Genomic DNA, 20,531 nt, shown 5'->3' with positions numbered 1-20,531 from the left:
CTACCTCTAGTAGAAATCCCATCGACTCACCTAATAATAATGAAGAGTCGAATATATTTTGGGAAGATTCACAAATTCTCGAAGAGGAACTGGAAGAAGAGGAACCGGAAGAAGAAGAACCAGAAGAAAAGGAACCGGAAGAAAAGGAACCGGAAGAAGAGGTTCCGGAGGGGGAAATATTAGGAACCATAGAAAAACATATAAATAAAAGAAAATCCTCAACCAATGGACCAAAGTTAATAATGGTCAATGGTGTTTCCGCCGAGGAAGCAAAATATTGGGAAAATTACCAATTTTCTGATGAATCGGATCCCGATGAGGATTCCGATTATGTTATAGAAATTACCTCGACCCAATTTGAAAAAGCAAAAGAAAATAATAAGGGAAAAGGCATCAAAATAGAGAAACCTAATTCCAACCCTGATGAACTCTACGTTAACATGAAATACCCTGATGGGGTGTACCGTAAACACCCGTATTTCTTAAACTTTCACTATAACCCGGGAACATCTAAGCCACCAGGTTTTTCTAAAACATTTGTGAAAACGATGGCTCGCATTAGAGGAGCACCATATATCCCTAGGAAGTTAGCAAAATGAACCAAGTGTGAGGAGGAAGAAACGAGTGAGTCTGAATAAAAAATTGTAATCATGTTGTTTAATATATGTATTGTAACATGCTTGTATTTTTATGTTATATGTAAAAATTGCTTGTATTATTTGTTAGTTATCTTTTACAAATCTAATCCTTGTCTATTTTATAGTATAAAACACACAATGGACGTTAAGGATAGACAACCAAAAATTTTAGAAGACCTACCAGGGGATATGATTGATGAAATCTTGTCTAGTGTCGGTCAGAATTCATCAGCATAATTATTTACGACGAAATTAGTTTGCCGAATATTTGAAAGACGTTCCAAGCATGCCTTAGTTTATAAAAGGCTTTCCTTTGAAAGATGGGGTATATCACATTGGGGAGACTTTAAGTTACGCCGTGTTTTCTTTAAGGCATTAAATGCGGGAACCCAAATGCAATTTTACGCTACGGGTTGAGCGCCTATTTTGACTCCACATATCCCAACATAGGACTTCGTTCTTTAGAAAGAGCTTCCAACATGCAACTTAAAGAAGCATGTTATGTTTACGGGTTAGTGATGTTCGCTTCTCACCAAATTGAGAAAAAGAACATCGGATTACAACTGTTAAATAAAACATTCCCACAAGTGATGAATTCGGTAGTTGGGGTGAGAAACAAGGTTTTTAGATTGTTACGGGGCTGTTGGGCATTATGTAACCCCCGTCCTTTTGACGACGTTACAATATGTTGCCTAGCCAACGGTCACAACGGTTATTTTCCACAAGACCAAGGATGGAAAATAATACTAGTAAAACCCGAATGCATGACTTGTTTCTGGACTTATGAATTACGTGTCTTTATTGCCTTTGCTGAACGACTTGCGTATTAACTAGAACTGTCTTCACAACTACCTTGTATCAAAGTTATTGTGTGCTATATTTCATGCTATATGTATAATAGCGGTATTGTAAGTTTGTAAAATTGTATAAAAGTTTGAACGCGAAATATTATGATCAGTTTTTCATATAGAATTGTAGTAGTTGAATGGTATATTAGCTACTAAGTATGAACTTAACGGGTAGGTAGTGAAATGTCCCGTTCTTATTGATTAAAAACGTTCCATATTAATTGATTTCGTTGCGAGGTTTTGACCTCTATATGAGACGTTTCTCAAAGACTGCATTCATTTTAAAACAAACCATAACCTTTATTTCATCAATAAAGGTTTAAAAAGATTTACGTAGATTATCAAATAATGATAATCTAAAATATCCTGTTTACACACGACCATTACATAATGGTTTACAATACAAATATGTTACAACAAAATAAGTTTCTTGAATGCAGTTTTTACACAATATCATACAAACATGGACTCCAAATCTCGTCCTTATTTAAGTATGCGATAGCGGAAGCTCTTAATAATCATCTGAGAATAAACATGCTTAAAACGTCAACAAAAATGTTGGTGAGTTATAGGTTTAACCTATATATATCAAATAATAATAATAGACCACAAGATTTCATATTTCAATACACATCCCATACATAGAGATAAAAGTCATTCATATGGTGAACACCTGGTAACCGACAATAACAAGATGCATATATAAGAATATCCCCATCATTCCGGGACACCCGTCGGATATGATATAAATTTCGAAGTACTAAAGCATCCGGTACTTTGGATGGGGTTTGTTAGGCCCAATAGATCTATCTTTAGGATTCGCGTCAATTAGGGTGTCTGTTCCCTAATTCTTAGATTACCAGACTTAATAAAAAGGGGCATATTCGATTTTGATAATTCAACCATAGAATGTAGTTTCACGTACTTGTGTCTATTTTGTAAATCATTTATAAAACCTGCATGTATTCTCATCCCAAAAATATTAGATTTTAAAAGTGGGACTATAACTCACTTTCACAGATTTTTACTTCGTCGGGAAGTAAGACTTGGCCACTGGTTGATTCACGAACCTATAACAATATATACATATATATCAAAGTATGTCCAAAATATATTTACAACACTTTTAATATATTTTGATGTTTTAAGTTTATTAAGTCAGCTGTCCTCGTTAGTAACCTACAACTAGTTGTCCACAGTTAGATGTACAGAAATAAATCGATAAATATTATCTTGAATCAATCCACGACCCAGTGTATACGTATCTCAGTATTGATCACAACTCAAACTATATATATTTTGGAATCAACCTCAACCCTGTATAGCTAACTCCAACATTCACATATAGAGTGTCTATGGTTGTTCCGAAATATATATAGATGTGCCGACATGATAGGTCGAAACATTGTATACGTGTCTATGGTATCTCAAGATTACATAATATACAATACAAGTTGATTAAGTTATGGTTGGAATAGATTTGTTACCAATTTTCACGTAGCTAAAATGAGAAAAATTATCCAATCTTGTTTTACCCATAACTTCTTCATTTTAAATCCGTTTTGAGTGAATCAAATTGCTATGGTTTCATATTGAACTCTATTTTATGAATCTAAACAGAAAAAGTATAGGTTTATAGTCGGAAAAATAAGTTACAAGTCGTTTTTGTAAAGGTAGTCATTTCAGTCGAAAGAACGACGTCTAGATGACCATTTTAGAAAACATACTTCCACTTTGAGTTTAACCATAATTTTTGGATATAGTTTCATGTTCATAATAAAAATCATTTTCTCAGAATAACAACTTTTAAATCAAAGTTTATCATAGTTTTTAATTAACTAACCCAAAACAGCCCGCGGTGTTACTACGACGGCGTAAATCCGGTTTTACGGTATTTTTCGTGTCTCCAGGTTTTAAATCATTAAGTTAGCATATCATATAGATATAGAACATGTGTTTAGTTGATTTTAAAAGTCAAGTTAGAAGGATTAACTTTTATTTGCGAACAAGTTTAGAATTAACTAAACTATGTTCTAGTGATTACAAGTGTAAACCTTCGAATAAGATAGCTTTATATGTATGAATCGAATGATGTTATGAACATCATTACTACCTTAAGTTCCTTGGATAAACCTACTGGAAAAGAGAAAAATGGATCTAGCTTCAACGGATCCTTGGATGGCTCGAAGTTCTTGAAGCAGAATCATGACACGAAAACAAGTTCAAGTAAGATCATCACTTGAAATAAGATTGTTATAGCTATAGAAATTGAACCAAAGTTTGAATATGATTATTACCTTGTATTAGAATGATAACCTACTGTAAGAAACAAAGATTTCTTGAGGTTGGATGATCAGCTTACAAGATTGGAAGTGAGCTAGCAAACTTGAAAGTATTCTTGATTTTATGAAACTAGAACTTTTGGAATTTATGAAGAACACTTAGAACTTGAAGATAGAACTTGAGAGAGATCAATTAGATGAAGAAAATTGAAGAATGAAAGTGTTTGTAGGTGTTTTTGGTCATTGGTGTATGGATTAGATATAAAGGATATGTAATTTTGTTTTCATGTAAATAAGTCATGAATGATTACTCATATTTTTGTAATTTTATGAGATATTTCATGCTAGTTGCCAAATGATGGTTCCCACATGTGTTAGGTGACTCACATGGGCTGCTAAGAGCTGATTATTGGAGTGTATATACCAATAGTACATACATCTAAAAGCTGTGTATTATACGAGTACGAATACGGGTGCATACGAGTAGAATTGTTGATGAAACTGAACGAGGATGTAATTGTAAGCATTTTTGTTAAGTAGAAGTATTTTGATAAGTGTATTGAAGTCTTTCAAAAGTGTATAAATACATATTAAAACACTACATGTATATACATTTTAACTGAGTCGTTAAGTAATCGTTAGTCGTTATATGTAAGTGTTGTTTTGAAACCTTTAGGTTAACGATCTTGTTAAATGTTGTTAACCCAATGTTTATAATATCAAATGAGATTTTAAATTATTATATTATCATGATATTATCATGATATTATCATGTATGAATATCTCTTAATATGATATATATATACATTAAATGTCTTTACAACGATAATCGTTACATATATGTCTCGTTTCAAAATCATTAAGTTAGTAGTCTTGTTTTTACATATGTAGTTCATTGTTAATATACTTAATGATATGTTTACTTATCATAATATCATGTTAACTATATATATAACCATATATATGTCATCATATAGTTTTTACAAGTTTTAACGTTCGTGAATCACCGATCAACTTGGGTGGTCAATTGTCTATATGAAACATATTTCAATTAATCAAGTCTTAACAAGTTTGATTGCTTAACATGTTGGAAACATTTAATCATGTAAATATCAATCTCAATTAATATATATAAACATGGAAAAGTTCGGGTCACTACAGTACCTACCCGTTAAATAAATTTCGTCCCGAAATTTTAAGCTGTTGAAGGTGTTGACGAATCTTCTGGAAATAGATGCGGGTATTTCTTCTTCATCTGATCTTCATGCTCCCAGGTGAACTCGGGTCCTCTACGAGCATTCCATCGAACCTTAACAATTGGTATCTTGTTTTGCTTAAGTCTTTTAACCTCACGATCCATTATTTCGACGGGTTCTTCGATGAATTGAAGTTTTTCGTTAATTTGGATTTCATCTAACGGAATAGTGAGATCTTCTTTAGCAAAACATTTCTTCAAATTCGAGACATGGAAAGTGTTATGTACAGCCGCGAGTTGTAATGACCCAGAATTTTCCGACCAAATTATACTTATGAGATTAATATTTACATAAATTAAACCATACCAACATGATAAGCAATCCAAATTGTTGAGACTTGTGTTTTTGAAAAGAGTTTTACACAACGTTTGACCGTCCAATATGACCGATGATATCACGAACTATATAACATACGATAATTATACGTTTGTGTATATATATGTATTTATATATATTTAACATGATCTAAGGATGGTTTAACATCTCATTGTGTACTAATGACAATGAATTATAAGTATATTTTGAAACTACTAACTTAAGTTTTCAAAACGATAACTATACGTAACATTCTTTGATATATATACTTATAATCTATAATGCTTATACATGTATCGTATATATAATGTATTTAATCACTTTTTAAGGACTTAAATACATAAAAAAATATAAGTATATTCACAAAATATAGCTATATTTGAATTCTCGTTCCGTTTCCTCAAGATTTCTATACGTATATCTAGGGTATATGTACATGTATCATACCCAGCTTCTATATGTATTTACTATTGGTATATACACATCAAATCAACATCCTAATCAACATTATTACTGCCCTAGATATGAGGTAACTAGAATTTGTCAAGTAGTATGAATTATTAGTAAGAAAACAAAATTATGAATCCTTTTCTTTCTTTATAAACTAAAAACGTTTTTATAAATGAACACCATTTCTTCACTCCATTTTCTCATACCTACACCCTCATTTCTCTCTCAAAATACTCCTAACTTCATACTTGATCATCCCCAAGCATTTTCCCCATCATTTAGCTTCAATTACAAGCCTTAAACACCATAAGAAAACTCTTTCAAGAACATATCAAAATAACCACCCATTTGAAGAAATTTACTTCCAACCTTTTGATCTAACTCCACCACTCTTTGATTCCAAGATTATTTCTTATCTTTTGCAGTAACTTTGTCCAAGTAACTTGAGGTAGTAACCTTATTCATAATCTTATTCAATTCATATTCATATAGCTATCTTATTTTGTGGTATAAAATTTTAACAACAAGAACATAGTTTGAATGATTTCAAACTTGTTCGCAAACTAAATAGATCCTTCTAACTTGACTTTTAAAACACTTCAAGACCTGTAATATATCATAATGATATGCTAACCTAATAAGATATAACTTGGTTTTACAAAGAACATCTTAAAAACTGAATCTACGTCGTCGGAGTGCAACCGGGGGCTGTTTTGGGTTGGAGAATTAAAAACCATCTTGAACTTTGAATTGGAAGTTCATGTTCTGGAAAAATGATATTTATTATGAATATGTTAACAAATAAAAATTTCATGGTTTAACTCAAAGTGTAAGTATTTTTAGAAAAATGATCATTAAATGTTGTTTTTATGATGGAAAATGATCACTTTCATAAGTTTCAACAAAGTTTGACCTATAACCTATGATTTCGAATACAAACTAAGGTATTTTCAGTTCATATTCTTAAAATTTGACTCGATCCAAGGAAGTGGCAAGTTGAACCAACAAAAACGGAGTTGTAATGAAGAAACTACGACTAAAACAAGATTGGGTATCCGAAGCTAGTTTAGCTACGAAAATATTTGGAGAAAAAGTAAATTAATCATATCTTTTCTAATTAATATGATATTTTATATATAATTACTTATGATTTGATTTTATATATTTCAGGATCACCCGTAAACAACACGAGAAGATTAATCATAAGACCTCATGATTGTACGCAACACGTCATTTGACAACACGGTACTTTATGTACGCAACACGTCATTTGACAACATGGTGCCATGGGTCGAGATTAATTCTGATCAATACAAATACGATGGGGTCTTTATTTATTTTATTTAAGCAACTAATTGTGGACCACTAACATCGGACTGCTAACTACGGACTAAGAAAATATTAAAAGTATTAAAAGTATAAATATATGTAACGATTACTTAAAAAGAAAATATGTTGATATATTATATATATGGTTAGGTTCGTGATATCTATCTGAGACCAAGTCGAATTAAATACCTTCAAGGCAAAAGTGAGTTTCATTTGCTCCCTTTTATATATATTTTTGGGACTGAGAATACATGCGCTGTTTTTATAAATGTTTTACGAAATAGGCACAAGTACTAAAACTAATTCTATGTGGGTTTAAACCAGAAATATACCCTTAGCTTGGTAACATTAAACTACTTGTCTATGTACGGTAGGCGCGAATCCTAAAGATAGATCTATTGGGCCTGACAAACCCCATCCTGACTATGGGATGCTTTAGTACTTCGAGGTTATTTTAAACACACCTGATCTGGTGACTTCAGAGGGTAAAACATGAACGTTAAGGCTTGTTACCGGGTGCCTACAACTTATAGAATACTTTTATACACTTGCGAGTGTACATATATTTATAAACGGAAATCTTGTGGTCTATTAACATATTGAAATGATTGTTATGATAAACCTATGAACTCACCAACCTTTTGGTTGACACTTTAAAGCATGTTTATTCTCAGGTACGAATTAAGTCTTCCACTGTGCATTTGCTCAATATAAGGACATTACTTGGAGCCGATCATCGCAATGGGACCAAATGTTGATGACTTCGTCCAGGTGGGTTAGGACGGGTCGTTTCAGTTGGTATCAGAGCAGTGGTCGTAGCGAACCAGGTCTTGCATTAGTGTGTCTAACTAGTAGTTGTTAGGATGCATTAATGAGTCTGGACTTCGATCGTGTCTACATGTCAAAAGTTTTGCTTATTATTTCTAGTCGGAAATCATCTGCTTATCATCCTTAGGAAATTACCTACTTATCATTCATAAGTCTAGACACGTTTTACTGCATTTACTGCATTGATAGTGTATAGACGAATTCTTATCTTAGCATATCTGTTATTGCGAACTTTGACTGATATCTTTTCAAAGATTCTCCGTAATTTACGGGATTTTGGTATTATATATACATATGTAAATTATGTATTGAAGAGTACCAAATCTAACTCCTATAATCTATTACATACCAAAAATTCATTTTCCCCATTATATAAGATGGATTCCGCATCTAGTTCGAATTCTTCAGATTCCGACAGTTATGCCGATATGGATTTCCATTCGGGCTCCGAAAGCAGCATCACCAGAATGGATCAACCAATTTCCCATCATCTATTCTGGATGAATTGGGGATGAGTTCGTAATATACTAAATCACTGGAGACAAGAAGAAGGTAATCCATTCCATCCACCAAATTGCCCTCTTGGCGATGAACCTGAAGCACTTACCGGCGAACCTATTCGAAACACCATTTTCTCTCTCATTTCTAGAGTATCTCGTCACGATTATATACCATTCCATATTACAAATCTTGTTCATTCGCTCGCTCCAACCGCCAATCATCCCGGTGTACTAGCAGAAGTTAATGAACTTCACGCTCGCGTGACGGCTTTGGAGAACATGGTGCGAAGGTTGCAAACACTAGCAGCAGCACCAGCAGCATAATCAGCACCACCATCAATAACATCAACAATACCATCATCACCACTAACAAACAACATCCGCATCACACGTCTCGACATCATAATCTGTCCCACAAACATCAACATCATACGTACCATAGATACCAAGGAGTACCAACAATAATGAACGATGAAGTATTGATCCATAACTTCATTGATATTCTGCAAAGAATATGTGGTTTCAAAAAGTTTTAGAAATTTCTTATTCTAGCTCAAACCAAAAAGCAAATGAGATTAATATCATATTAACTCATTAAATTCATGATTTTATCTGAAGAAAATATATATGTATATATGTTTTCATAAAGATTGTAATTAAAAGTTCTTTTGTACAAAATATTAATGGTGAAAATTTTTTTTAACGGGTAGGTAATACCCGAGGAATAATTAGATTTCATCTTAATAAGTTACATTGTACATTCGTCGAAGCTGATTCAATAGTCATTTACTATCCTACTTATAAGCACCGATATACATATCTGTTCACCGCAGAATAACCATTTTTATTCAATTTCATATTTGGATTTTGACTTCCCAGAATCCAACAAGTGGCATATGAAGAAAACATATGACAAAAAAAAAATCTGTTAGAAACAAACAAATTAACTATGAAAAAATTTGTTAAGAATCCACGCTAACTGTTCCAGCTAACTGTTCCTAGCTAACTGATTACATTTTATTTATCGCAGTTTATTTATCGCAATTTAATTATCGCACTTTTATTTATCGTCATTTAATTTCTGTAATTATTTTACGCACTTTAAATATCGGGACACGTATACAATGTTTTGACATATCATATCAACGCATCTATATATATTATTTGGAATCACCATAGACACTCTATATGTAGTAATGATCGAGTTCTCTATACAGGGTTGAGGTTGATTCTACAATAATATATATAGTTTGAGTTGTGATCGAGTCTGAGACGTATACGGGTCATGACACGTATTAATTAATTCGTATATTATATATTAAACTATATATGAATTATTGGACTGTTACTGTGGACTATCGACTGTAGACTAATGACATTGGACAATTAAAATGAATTAAAATATTGATTATAACATATGAAACTAAACATTTCTTCAAGATTACCACTTGATTTCATCTTAAACCTCATTGTATCTCGACGATTACAATCAGCGTTCAAATCTATCATGATTCTTAAAAACACCTTAATCGAGAGGATAAACCAACCGCACTTCATCTACGAAAGAAAAGATTAATGCATATAGTTATGCACCTGAAAAACCCTCGAAAACTGAGTAAACGTTTGACACGTATCTGTTCTAGTTCCTTTGACATTGTTATTACCGAAGATCGTTTGCAATCCCTTTCCAAAGTAGCTAATTTTGTCACAGCTCCAGCAATTCAACTCCGACTTTTCATCTGAAACAACTTTATTATAACCGCTATATATATGCGTACTCTTTATTGTTACTGGGGAACCTTTTATATTCCACAATATTACCATCAGCAATTAATCATTCTAAAAACACAATTCTCCTGAAACTACCTCGGTTTGATAACCGATGACCCAGATCAGTTAACTTTGAAAATGCTGACGAAGCAGCATGTTGTAGATGATCTTAATGGCCAAAAGTTTGATGATAAAGAAAGGAGTGTTAGGAACGCTCGATAGAAAATTTAGTACTGAAAAGCGGATTATGCGAAACTATGAAGAAAGCCGTGGACAAATCACAAAGAATAAGTTTGCCTTCAAAGAATCCAAATGATTCTGTGCCTACTGAAATCATTAGCAAACATCTTATTTCTCATTCTAAACCTTCACAGACAAATCTTCTTCATCATCCATTGATATTAGAAATTCTAAGATATTCTCGTATGTTCTATTATAAATATCCTCCATATTTCTGGCGATATTTTCACAACTATTCTTATCTGAGATCATTTATCTCTCCGTAATATCTGCAACATAAAAGAAACTGTGTTAGTTTCAAAATTCTGAAACCTTCGAGTTTAAAATATGAATATTTTGAAGTAGTGTTGGGAACTGAAGCATGGATTAGTATAATATAATGACACTTGATCAACGTCATTATATTACAGTAATTCATGCTGAGTTTCTAATGAAGCATGATGATTCACAGTACCGTCATCATGTGCCATTTACACGACTCTTGCATTCTATCTAATCTCTAAACATATCAAGAGAATATTTTTCTGGATGACTCGGTCTTCTCCAGGGTATTCTGGTAATTTAACAAATCAAAATCGTTCTATTACCATTTTCTTCTTAGAGCATTAGCTATGTTCATTCTAAATTTCATATCTACGAATTCCGGACCATTACTCGCTTGACTCGAAGTCGGGAAGAGAAAATGAAAGCATGAAGCTCCGAAAAATAATGAAGAATATAAACTCCGATAATAACCCCGAAATTACAAACCGTGTATATCGATGCAGATAGCAATATAGAGACATGGGAGAATTAGAAACACTATAAACACAAGAGTATAGTAGAAGTCAATAGATTCTTCTGGTAGTAGATGAAAAAGAAGAATGACAGATATAAAAGTTAGGAGTATATCAAGAATCAGGACTGGATGGAGCATATTGATGAATGCTTTAAAGTAAGAATCAAGGGAGAAAGAATAGAAGGTGTGAGTCGTGGAAAATAAGGAAACGAAGGGGTGAATTTATAGTGAAATATCCGACAGAGCAATCGAAACAGATTATTGCATATAATCAAAGAAGATCCTGATTTCCTTAATCACCAAAGAACCAAATCTTATTACGTAAGATTCTCTTTAAATCCCTTAAATCCCGAAAATCAATCATAACTACGTCATCGGTTAAGAGGAATATATTTTACTCATCTCACTCTTTTACGATAGTCTCATTTATATTCTTCGCATAATCGAATCGTTTTATCTACATTACTCAATGATCATAAAAATTCATTATCAACTTATATTTGTCATGAAAACCTTTTTATTGTTATCCATACCAACCTCTATCAAATTTCGGGGACGAAATTTCTTTAACGGGTAGGTACTGTAATGACCCAGAATTTTCCGACCAAATTATACTTATGAGATTAATATTTACATAAATTAAACCATACCAACATGATAAGCAATCCAAATTGTTGAGACTTGTGTTTTTGAAAAGAGTTTTACACAACGTTTGACCGTCCAATATGACCGATGATATCACGAACTATATAACATACGATAATTATACGTTTGTGTATATATATGTATTTATATATATTTAACATGATCTAAGGATGGTTTAACATCTCATTGTGTACTAATGACAATGAATTATAAGTATATTTTGAAACTACTAACTTAAGTTTTCAAAACGATAACTATACGTAACATTCTTTGATATATATACTTATAATCTATAATGCTTATACATGTATCGTATATATAATGTATTTAATCACTTTTTAAGGACTTAAATACATAAAAAAATATAAGTATATTCACAAAAGATAGCTATATTTGAATTCTCGTTCCGTTTCCTCAAGATTTCTATACGTATATCTAGGGTATATGTACATGTATCATACCCAACTTCTATATGTATTTACTATTGGTATATACACATCAAATCAACATCCTAATCAACATTATTACTGCCCTAGATATGAGGTAACTAGAATTTGTCAAGTAGTATGAATTATTAGTAAGAAAACAAAATTAGGAATCCTTTTCTTTCTTTATAAACTAAAAACGTTTTTATAAATGAACACCATTTCTTCACTCCATTTTCTCATACCTACACCCTCATTTCTCTCTCAAAATACTCCTAACTTCATACTTGATCATCCCCAAGCATTTTCCCCATCATTTAGCTTCAATTACAAGCCTTAAACACCATAAGAAAACTCTTTCAAGAACATATCAAAATAACCACCCATTTGAAGAAATTTACTTCCAACCTTTTGATCTAACTCCACCACTCTTTGATTCCAAGATTATTTCTTATCTTTTGCAGTAACTTTGTCCAAGTAACTTGAGGTAGTAACCTTATTCATAATCTTATTCAATTCATATTCATATAGCTATCTTATTTTGTGGTATAAAATTTTAACAACAAGAACATAGTTTGAATGATTTCAAACTTGTTCGCAAACTAAATAGATCCTTCTAACTTGACTTTTAAAACACTTCAAGACCTGTAATATATCATAATGATATGCTAACCTAACAAGATATAACTTGGTTTTACAAAGAACATCTTAAAAACTGAATCTACGTCGTCGGAGTGCAACCGGGGGCTGTTTTGGGTTGGAGAATTAAAAACCATCTTGAACTTTGAATTGGAAGTTCATGTTCTGGAAAAATGATATTTCTTATGAATATGTTAACAAATAAAAATTTCATGGTTTAACTCAAAGTGTAAGTATTTTTAGAAAAATGATCATTAAATGTTGTTTTTATGATGGAAAATGATCACTTTCATAAGTTTCAACAAAGTTTGACCTATAACCTATGATTTCGAATACAAACTAAGGTATTTTCAGTTCATATTCTTAAAATTTGACTCGATCCAAGGAAGTGGCAAGTTGAACCAACAAAAACGGAGTTGTAATGAAGAAACTACGACTAAAACAAGATTGGGTATCCGAAGCTAGTTTAGCTACGAAAATATTTGGAGAAAAAGTAAATTAATCATATCTTTTCTAATTAATATGATATTTTATATATAATTACTTATGATTTGATTTTATATATTTCAGGACCACCCGTAAACAACACGAGAAGATTAATCATAAGACCTCATGATTGTACGCAACACGTCATTTGACAACACGGTACTTTATGTACGCAACACGTCATTTGACAACATGGTGCCATGGGTCGAGATTAATTCTGATCAATACAAATACGATGGGGTCTTTATTTATTTTATTTAAGCAACTAATTGTGGACCACTAACATCGGACTGCTAACTACGGACTAAGAAAATATTAAAAGTATTAAAAGTATAAATATATGTAACGATTACTTAAAAAGAAAATATGTTGATATATTATATATATGGTTAGGTTCGTGATATCTATCGGAGACCAAGTCGAATTAAATACCTTCAAGGCAAAAGTGAGTTTCATTTGCTCCCTTTTATATATATTTTTGGGACTGAGAATACATGCGCTGTTTTTATAAATGTTTTACGAAATAGGCACAAGTACTAAAACTAATTCTATGTGGGTTTAAACCAGAAATATACCCTTAGCTTGGTAACATTAAACTACTTGTCTATGTACGGTAGGCGCGAATCCTAAAGATAGATCTATTGGGCCTGACAAACTCCATCCTGACTATGGGATGCTTTAGTACTTCGAGGTTATTTTAAACACACCTGATCTGGTGTACTTCAGAGGGTAAAACATGAACGTTAAGGCTTGTTACCGGGTGCCTACAACTTATAGAATACTTTTATACACTTGCGAGTGTACATATATTTATAAACGGAAATCTTGTGGTCTATTAACATATTGAAATGATTGTTATGATAAACCTATGAACTCACCAACCTTTTGGTTGACACTTTAAAGCATGTTTATTCTCAGGTACGAATTAAGTCTTCCACTGTGCATTTGCTCAATATAAGGACATTACTTGGAGCCGATCATCGCAATGGGACCAAATGTTGATGACTTCGTCCAGGTGGGTTAGGACGGGTCGTTTCACGAGTTGTTGAGGTAACTCAAGTAGGTAAGCTACTGGTCCGACACGATCAATAATCTTGAATGGTCCAATATACCTTGGATTTAATTTCCCTCGTTTACCAAATCGAACAACGCCTTTCCAAGGTGCAAATTTAAGCATGACCATCTCTCCAATTTCAAATTCTATATCTTTTCTTTTAATGTCAGCGTAGCTCTTTTGTCGACTTTGGGCGGTTTTCAACCGTTGTTGAATTTGGATGATCTTCTCGGTAGTTTCTTGTATAATCTCTGGACCCGTAATCTGTCTATCCCCCACTTCACTCCAACAAATCGGAGACCTGCACTTTCTACCATAAAGTGCTTCAAACGGCACCATCTCAATGCTTGAATGGTAGCTGTTGTTGTAGGAAAATTCTGCTAACGGTAGATGTCGATCCCAACTGTTTCCGAAATCAATAACACATGCTCGTAGCATGTCTTCAAGCGTTTGTATCGTCCTTTCGCTCTGCCCATCAGTTTGTGGATGATAGGCAGTACTCATGTCTAGACGAGTTCCTAATGCTTGCTGTAATGTCTGCCAGAATCTTGAAATAAATCTGCCATCCCTATCAGAGATAATAGAGATTGGTATTCCATGTCTGGAGATGACTTCCTTCAAATACAGTCGTGCTAACTTCTCCATCTTGTCATCTTCTCTTATTGGCAGGAAGTGTGCTGATTTGGTGAGACGATCAACTATTACCCAAATAGTATCAAAACCACTTGCAGTCCTTGGCAATTTAGTGATGAAATCCATGGTAATGTTTTCCCATTTCCATTCCGGGATTTCGGGTTGTTGAAGTAGACCTAATGGTTTCTGATGCTCAGCTTTGACCTTAGAACACGTCAAACATTCTCCTACGTATTTAGCAACATCGGCTTTCATACCCGGCCACCAAAAATGTTTCTTGAGATCCTTGTACATCTTCCCCGTTCCAGGATGTATTGAGTATCTGGTTTTATGAGCTTCTCTAAGTACCATTTCTCTCATATCTCCAAATTTTGGTACCCAAATCCTTTCAGCCCTATACCGGGTTCCGTCTTCCCGAATATTAAGATGCTTCTCCGATCCTTTGGGTATTTCATCCTTTAAATTTCCCTCTTTTAAAATTTCTTGTTGCGCCTCCTTTATTTGAGTAGTAAGGTTATTATGAATCATTATATTCATAGATTTTACTCGAATGGGTTCTCGATCCTTCCTGCTCAAGGCATCGGCTACCACATTTGCCTTCCCAGGGTGGTAACGAATCTCAAAGTCGTAATCATTCAATAATTCAATCCACCTACGCTGCCTCATATTTAGTTGTTTCTGATTAAATATGTGTTGAAGACTTTTGTGGTCGGTATATATAATACTTTTGACCCCATATAAGTAGTGCCTCCAAGTCTTTAATGCAAAAACAACCGCGCCTAATTCCAAATCATGCGTCGTATAATTTTGTTCGTGAATCTTCAATTGTCTAGACGCATAAGCAATCACCTTCGTTCATTGCATTAATACACAACCGAGACCTTGCTTTGATGCATCACAATAAATCACAAAATCATCATTCCCTTCAGGCAATGACAATATAGGTGCCGTAGTTAGCTTTTTCTTCAATAACTGAAACGCTTTCTCTTGTTCATCATTCCATTCAAATTTCTTCCCTTTATGCGTTAATGCAGTCAAGGGTTTTGCAATTCTGGAAAAGTCTTGGATGAACCTTCTGTAGTAACCAGCTAGTCCTAAAAACTGGCCTATGTGTTTCGGATTTTTCGGGGTTTCCCACTTTTCAACAGTTTCTATCTTTGCCGGATCCACCTTAATACCTTCTTTGTTCACTATGTGACCGAGGAATTGAACTTCTTCCAACCAAAATGCACACTTTGAAAACTTAGCGTACAATTCTTCCTTCCTCAATACTTCTAACACCTTTCTCAAATGTTCACCGTGTTCTTGGTCATTCTTTGAGTAAATAAGTATGTCATCAATGAAAACAATGACAAACTTGTCAAGGTATGGTCCACACACTCGGTTCATAAGGTCCATGAACACAGCTGGTGCATTAGTTAAACCAAACGGCATGACCATAAACTCGTAATGACCGTAACGTGTTCTAAAAGCAGTCTTTGGAATATCATCTTCTTTCACCCGCATTTAATGATACCCGGAACGTAAGTCAATCTTTGAATAAACAGACGAGCCTTGTAGTTGATCAAATAAGTCGTCGATTCTCGGTAGTGGGTAGCGGTTCTTGATGGTAAGTTTGTTCAACTCTCGGTAGTCGATACACAACCTGAATGTACCATCTTTCTTCTTGACAAACAAAACAGGAGCTCCCCACGGTGATGTGCTTGGTCGAATGAAACCACGCTCTAAAAGTTCTTGTAATTGGCTTTGCAGTTCTTTCATCTCGCTGGGTGCGAGTCTGTAAGGAGCACGAGCTATTGGTGCAGCTCCTGGTACAAGATCTATTTGAAATTCAACGGATCGATGTGGGGGTAATCCCGGTAATTCTTTCGGAAATATATCGGGAAATTCTTTTGCAATGGGAACATCATTGATGCTCTTTTCTTCAGTTTGTACTTTCTCGACGTGTGTTAGAATAGCATAGCAACCTTTTCTTATTAGTTTTTGTGCCTTCAAATTACTAATAAGATGTAGCTTCGTGTTGCCCTTTTCTCCGTACACCATTAAGGGTTTTCCTTTTTCTCGTATAATGCGAATTGCATTTTTGTAACAAATGATCTCTGCTTTCACTTCTTTCAACCAGTCCATACCGATTATCACATCAAAACTCCCTAACTCTACTGGTATCAAATCAATCTTAAATGTTTCACTAACCAGTTTAATTTCTCGATTCCGACATATATTATCTGCTGAAATTAATTTACCATTTGCTAATTCGAGTAAAAATTTACTATCCAAAGGCGTCAATGGACAACTTAATTTAGCACAAAAATCTCTACTCATATAGCTTCTATCCGCACCCGAATCAAATAAAACGTAAGCAGATTTATTGTCAATAAGAAACGTACCCGTAACAAGCTTCAGGTCTTCCTGTGCCTCTGCCGCATTAATATTGAAAACTCTTCCGCGGCCTTGTCCATTCGTGTTCTCCTGGTTCGGGCAATTTCTAATAATGTGGCCCGGTTTTCCACATTTATAACAAACTACGTTGGCATAACTTGCTCCGACACTACTTGCTCCGCCAGTACTCGTTCCGACACCATTTGTTCCTTTCGTTCTATTAACCCCTGGTCCATAGACCTCACACTTCACCGCGCTATGACCATTTCTTTTACACTTGTTGCAAAATTTGGTGCAGAACCCCGAGTGATACTTTTCACACCTTTGGCATAGCTGCTTCTGATTGTTGTTGTTGTTGCGGTTATTATTGTTGTTGGGATGATTGTTGTAGTTGCTGTTGTTGTTGTTGTTGTTGTTGTTGTTGTTGTTGTTGGGCCGTTTGTTGTAGTTGCGATTGATGTTGCGATTATTGGGATAATTATTGCGATTATTGTTGTAATTGCTGTTGTTGTTGTATTGGTGATTCTTATCACCGTTTTCCTCCCACTTTCTTTTAACTTGCTTCACATTGGCCTCTTCAGCAGTCTGTTCTTTAATTCTTTCTTCAATCTGGTTCACTAGTTTGTGAGCCATTCTACATGCCTGTTGTATGGAGGCGGGCTCGTGTGAACTTATATCTTCTTGGATTCTTTCCGGTAATCCTTTCACAAACGCGTCGATCTTCTCTTCCTCATCTTCGAATGCTCCCGGACACAATAGGCACAATTCTGTGAATCGCCTTTCGTACGTGGTAATATCAAATCCTTGGGTTCGTAACCCTCTAAGTTCTGTCTTGAGCTTATTGACCTCGGTTCTGGGACGGTACTTCTCGTTCATCAAGTGCTTGAATGCTGACCACGGTAGTGCGTACGCATCGTCTTGTCCCACTTGCTCTAGATAGGTATTCCACCATGTTAACGCAGAACCTGTGAAGGTATGCGTAGCGTACTTCACTTTGTCCTCTTCAGTACACTTACTTATGGCAAACACCGATTCGACCTTCTCGGTCCACCGTTTCAATCCGATCGGTCCTTCGGTTCCATCAAATTCCAAAGGTTTGCAGGCAGTGAATTCTTTGTAGGTGCATCCTACACGATTTCCTGTACTGCTAGATCCAAGGTTATTGTTGGTATGTAGCGCAGCCTGTACTGCGGCTATGTTTGAAGCTAGAAAAGTACGGAATTCCTCTTCATTCATATTCACGGTGTGTCGAGTAGTCGGTGCCATTTCCTTCAAAATAGTCAAATGGAACAAGTTAATCATACATAATATTAAGAGTAGTTAATAGTATTTCGTAGCATAATATGAACTCATTTATAAAAGCTTTTTCTTCATATTAGCGTTTTATAAGTTTAAATTCGGGTAGTACCTACCCGTTAAGTTCATACTTAGTAGCTAATATACAATTCAACTACTACAATTCTATATGAAAAACTGATTATAATAATATTTCGCGTTCAAACTTTTATACAATATTTTACAAACTTACAATACCGCTTATTTTACATAAAGCATGAAATATAGCACACAATAACTTTGATACAAGATAGTTGTGAAGATAATTCTAGCTAGTACACAAGTCGTTCAGCAAAGGCAATAAAGAGACGTAATTCATACGTCCAGAAACAAGTCATGCATTCTGGTTTTACTAGGATTACTTCCCATCCTTGGTCTTGTGGAACATAACCGTTATGGCCGTTGATAAGACAGCGTGTTGTAACGTCGTCAAAGGGACGAGGGTTACGTAATGTCCAACAGTCCCGTAACAATCTAAAAACCTCATTTCTTACCCCAATTACCGACTCCGTCACTTGTGGAAACGTTTTGTTTAATAGTTGTAGCCCGATGTTCTTGTTCTCACTTTGGTGAGAAGCGAACATTACTAATCCGTAAGCATAACATGCTTCTTTATGTTGCATGTTAGCCGCTTTTTCTAAATCACGAAGTCCAATATTCGGATATATTGAGTCAAAATAATTTCTTAACCCGTTGCGTAAAATAGCATTTGGGTTCCCCGCAATATATGTGTCAAAGTAAACACATCGTAACTTATGGGTTTCCCAATGTGATATCCCCCATCTTTCAAACGAAAGTCTCTTATAAACCAAGACATTCTTGGAACGTTCTTCGAATGTCTTACAAACTGATCTCGCCTTAAATAGTTGTGCCGAGGAATTCTGACCGACTCTAGACAAGATTTCATCAATCATGTCTCCGGGTAGGTCTCTTAAAATATTGGGTTGTCTATCCATTTTGTGTTTTTAAACTGTAAAATAGACAAGAGTTAGATTCATAAAAAAAATACTTATTAATACAAGCAATTTTTACATATATCATAAAGCATAAGCACACTATATTACATATATTACACCACACGAATACAACTATCTTATTCCGACTCGCTCATTTCTTCTTCTTCGGTTTTGGTTCGTTTTGCCAAGTTTCTAGGGATATATGATGTTCCCCTAATACGAGCCGTCGTTATCCACATTGGTTTAGAAAAACCTGGTGGTTTAGAAGTTCCCGGGTCATTGTTACAACTTAAGGACTTCGGGGGTTGACGATACATATAAAGTTCATCGGGATTGAAATTAGATTTCTCTATTTTTATGCCCTTTCCCTTATTATTTTCTTTTGCCTTTTTAAATTCAGTTGGGGTAATTTCTATAACATCATCGGAATTCTCGTCGGAATCCGATTCATCGGAGAATTTGTAATCCTCCCAATATTTTGCTTCCTTGGCGGAAACACCATTGACCATAATTAACCTTGGTCGGTTGGTTGAGGATTTTCTTTTACTTAACCGTTTTATTATTTTCCCCACCGGTTCTATTTCTTCATCCGGTTCCGATTCTTCTTCCGGTTCCGATTCTTCTTCCGGTTCCGACTCTTCTTCCGGTTCCTCTTCGGGAACTTGTGAATCAGTCCACGAATCATTCCAATTTACATTTGACTCTTCATTATTATTAGGTGAGTCAATGGGACTTGTTCTAGAGG

Source organism: Rutidosis leptorrhynchoides, chromosome 11 (genome assembly GCF_046630445.1).
Source record: "Rutidosis leptorrhynchoides isolate AG116_Rl617_1_P2 chromosome 11, CSIRO_AGI_Rlap_v1, whole genome shotgun sequence".
NCBI classification, from domain to species: domain Eukaryota; kingdom Viridiplantae; phylum Streptophyta; class Magnoliopsida; order Asterales; family Asteraceae; genus Rutidosis; species Rutidosis leptorrhynchoides.
Note: the sequence above shows the minus strand (reverse complement) of the source record.